Raw genomic sequence first — 5,000 nt, 5'->3', positions numbered from 1 at the left:
ATATATATATATATATATGTATATGTGTAGTATATATATGTATATATATATATATATATATATATATATATATATATATATATATATATATATGTATATGTGTATATATATATATGTATATATAATATATATATATATATATATATATATATATATATATATGGGTCAGATTTACTGAAAATGAGCCATATACTCAGCAATATTCACCCGTAAAGAGGATTAACGTATAGTTAACATTTTATGAGAAAACACCAGGCTTAGCCAAATACATTTACTGATAGCATTTAAGAGCAAGAGTCCGTGCTGAGGTAAAGACTGTATATTCCAGGTACAGCTGCACTCTCGAAGTGCTTCTCTCTCTCTCTCTCTCTCTCTCTCTCTCTCTCTCTCTCTCTCTCTCCTCTCTCTCTCTCTCTCTCTCTCTCCTCTCTCTCTCTCTCTCTCTATATATATATATATATATATATATTTATATATATATATATATATATATATATATATACTGTATGTATATATATATATAATATATATATATATATATATATATATATACATATATATATATATATATATATATATATAAATATAAATATATATATATATATATATATATATATATATATATATATATATATATATATACATATATACATAGATATATATAAATATATATATATATATATATATATATATATATATATATATATATATATATATATATATATATAGGCTATATATATATATATATATATATATATTATATATATATATATATATATATATATATATATAAACTGTTTAAACTCAATTTTCAACATGCCGTTTTGGATGAGGTTGTTGACTCCAAGACCTACTCCGGTAAAGTTGCGAGCAACTCTGATGCTTTTATGCCATTCCATTTGCATATTCATGTATCTGTAACTGGAACATTGCGAGAGAATGACCCTTTACGTATTCAGTTCTTTATAAAAGATACAGGATTACCCCAGCCTGTATTTTTAGATGCAAACATCAACTCGTCTTTTCTCTCCCGCCTATGTTTTTTTTTCGATCCAGGACTATACCGAGGTAAATATTTTTCAATATTTTCATTTAAATTGGATTATCTGGCTGTTTAATAAACATAAAAGGACAGTACTTGTGCCAATAATTAATGAGTTTTTTTAAAAGTAACTGTATTTTTCGTTCATTAAGTATATTCTACATTTAATACTAGGTGAATTTTCATCAAATCCATGAGAAAATAAATCAACAGGTGACTTCATTTAAATAAAGAAAAATTATGAATGACTTCCATATAGACTTTCTTCTTTTGTAAAAAAAAAAAAAAAAAAAGTATACTTTTGCATAAGAGTGTTATTAAAACCTGAAAACCATTGTAAGGATTTTTCATTTACGCCAGAGTTTTAGGAAAATGTGGTCAGCAATTCCATTTTTCCTCATTTCTCACGCATCAAAATACCAAAATTCTTAAAAATGGCTAATGGGAATTCAACATGGTTAGGGCACAGAGAAGGGAAAAAAAAAAAGTCCTAAAACACCAACATTGAGGCTGAAATAGGTGACCTAAGGCATTAATTAGAATCAGATAATCTGTTTATCCCAGGGGCACCGAGAAAAGGATTGGAAAGAAGGATTACACTAGTGTGATTCATTATCCGAATGGTCTAATTATGCAGGCCGACGAGGGTAATGTGCTATCTTCCCCGTATGCTAATAATGACGGATTGTGAGAGGACTGTCGTACTGTTATATCCATAGACCTAAATCTCTATTTCCAAATCCCAATTCCAGTCTCATTTTCCCACCAACTCCTCTTTCCAGTTTCATTTCCCAGAGATTTTCCAGTTTCATTTCACGAAGTCTTTCCGGTTTCAATTCACACCAACTCCTCTTTCCAGTTTCATTTCACTGCAACTCCTCTTTCCAGTTTCATTTCCTAGAGTCTTTCCAGTTTGATTTCACACCAACTCCTCTTTCCGGTTTCATTTCCCATAGTATTTCCGGTTTCAATTCACACCAACTCCTCTTTCCAGTTTAATTTCCTCGAGTCTTTCCAGTTTCATTTCACACCAACTCCTCTTTCCAGTTTCATTTCCCAGAGTCTTTCCAGTTTCATTTCCCAGAGTATTTCCGGTTTCATTTTCACACCAACTCCTCTTTCCAGTTTCATTTCCCAGAGTCTTTCCAGTTTCATTTCCCAGAGTATTTCCGGTTTCATTTCACACCAACTCCTCTTTCCAGTTTCATTTCCCTGAGTCTTTCCAGTTTCAATTTCACAGCAACTCCTCTTTCCAGTTTCATTTCCTTGAGTCTTTCCAGTTTCATTTCACACTAACTCCTCTTTCCGGTTAAATTTCCCAGAGTCTTTCCAGTTTCATTTCCCAGAGTATTTCCGGTTTCAATTCACACCAACTCCTCTTTCCAGTTTCATTTCCCAGAGTCTTTCCAGTTTCATTTCACACCAACTCCTCTTTCCCGTTTCATTTCCCAGAGTCTTTCAGTTTCATTTCACACCAACTCCTCTTTACAGTTTCATTTCCCAAAGTCTTATCAGTTTCATTTCACACCAACTCCTCATTCCAGTTTCATTCCCCAAAGTCTTTCCAGTTTCATTTCACTCCAACTCCTCTTTCCAGTTTTTCATTTCCAAAGTCTTTCCAGTTTCATTTCCCAACGTCTTTCCAGTTTCATTTCACTCCAACGCCTCTTTCCAGTTTCATTTCACACCAACTCCTCTTTCCGGTTTCATTTCCCAGAGTCTTTCCAGTTTCATTTCCCAGAGTCTTTTCAGTTTCATTTCACAACAACTCCTCTTTCTAGTTTCATTTCCCAGAGTCTTTTCAGTTTCATTTCACACCAACTCCTCTTTCCCGTTTCATTTCCCAGAGTCTTTCCAGTTTCATTTCACACCCAACTCCTCTTTACAGTTACATTTCCCAAAGTCTTTTCAGTTTCATTTCACACCAACTCCTCATTCCAGTTTCATTCCCCAAAGTCTTTCCAGTTTCATTTCACACCAACTCCTCTTTCCAGTTTCATTTCACTCCAACTCCTCTTTCCAGTTTCATTTCCCAAAGTCTTTCCAGTTTCATTTCCCAACATCTTTCCAGTTTCATTTCACTCCAACTCCTCTTTCCAGTTTCATTTCACACCAACTCCTCTTTCCAGTTTCATTTCCCAGAGTCTTTTCAGTTTCATTTCACACCAACTCCTCTTTCTAGTTTCATTTCCCAGAGTCTTTCCAGTTTCATTACACACTAACTCCTTTTTCCAGTTTCCTTTCCCAGAGTCGTTTCAGTTTTATTTCACACCAACTCCTCATTCCAGTTTCATTTCCCAAAGTCTTTCCAGTTTCATTTCACTCCAACTCCACTTTCCAGTTTCATTTCCCAAAGTCTTTCCAGTTTCATTTCACTCCAACTCCTCTTTCAGTTTCATTCCACACAAACTCCTCTTTTCAGTTTCATTTCCCAATCTTTCCAGTTTCATTTCCCAGAGTCTTTTCAGTTTCATTTCACACAAACTCCTCTTTCCAGTTTCATTTCCCAAGGTCTTTCCAGTTTCATTTCCCAGAGTCTTTTCAGTTTCATTTCACATCAACTCCTCTTTCCTAGTTTCATTTCACATCAACTCCTCTTTCTAGTTTCATTTCCCAGAGACTTTCCAGTTTAATTTTACACCAACTCCTCTTTCCAGTTTCATTTCACACCAACTCCTCATCCCAGTTTCATTTCACACCAACTACTCTTTCCAGTTTCATTTCCCAGGGTCTTTTAGTTTAATTTCCCAGAGGGGTTCCAGTTTCATTTCACTCCAACTTCACTTTCCAGTTTCATGTCACACCAACTCCTCTTTCCAGATTCATTTCCCACAGTCTTCCTAGTTTCATTTGGTAACACTGCTTATGTATATCTAAATATACACGCACACACAAACACACACACACACACATATATATATATATATATATATAATATATATATATATATATATATATATAATATATATATATATATATATATATATTTATATATATACACACACACGCACACACAAGTAATAAAAATCAAAGTTTAACAGCATTTCCATACATTTACATCACATGCCGTAAAATATAAACAAGAATATGAAGTAAAACGAACAATAAAATACTGAAACTCCAAAACCTGAAGAATGAACTTTGCCATGAGCAGAAATCAATGAAGCCAGCTAAGACCGGATATAAATTGACCCAATATCCTGTTGACCGGAAAATGATTGGTACGATTAGCCTTGACAGGGGGGGGAAGGGACTGGAAATTAATTCAAAAGTAAGGCTTCTTAAGGATTCTATCTTAGGATGAATTTTCTGTGTGGTTTAAATAGTAATACATGATAATGAAAGGATATTTAAACCGTATTATTTCATATATGTATGTATATACGTATGAAGATACACAATTATAAAGACAGGAAAAATGTATTTGAGAGGAGAGAGAGAGAGAGAGAGAGAGGAGAGAGAGAGAGAGAGAGGAGAGAGAGAGAGAGAGAGAGAGAGAGAGAGCTTAAATTACAGTGGTAATCCCAAATACTTACATAGACACACACACACACACACACACACACACACACATATATATATATATATATATATATATATGGGTTGTGGGTATGTATATATATATAGATATATATATATATATATATATATATATATATGTGTTATATTACAGTATATACATATATACAATATATATTATATATATATATATATATATATATTATATATATATATATATATATATATATATATATACAAGCATTAACAGCTTTGGAATACACGTATAGACAAATCCCCTCCCCAAACTATAACTGGAAAAAAAGATAAAGAAAACATTAACGAAAGTATAATTACCGGGGCCACCAATCATCTTTGATATTTGGGGTGTGGGGGAAGTGAGCCCCATTTATCGCGAGTATCATAAGCTGCGTTCTTTTGGCATCTTAACGACTGACGC

Source organism: Palaemon carinicauda, chromosome 5 (assembly GCF_036898095.1).
Source record: "Palaemon carinicauda isolate YSFRI2023 chromosome 5, ASM3689809v2, whole genome shotgun sequence".
NCBI classification, from domain to species: Eukaryota; Metazoa; Arthropoda; class Malacostraca; order Decapoda; family Palaemonidae; genus Palaemon; species Palaemon carinicauda.
Note: the sequence above shows the minus strand (reverse complement) of the source record.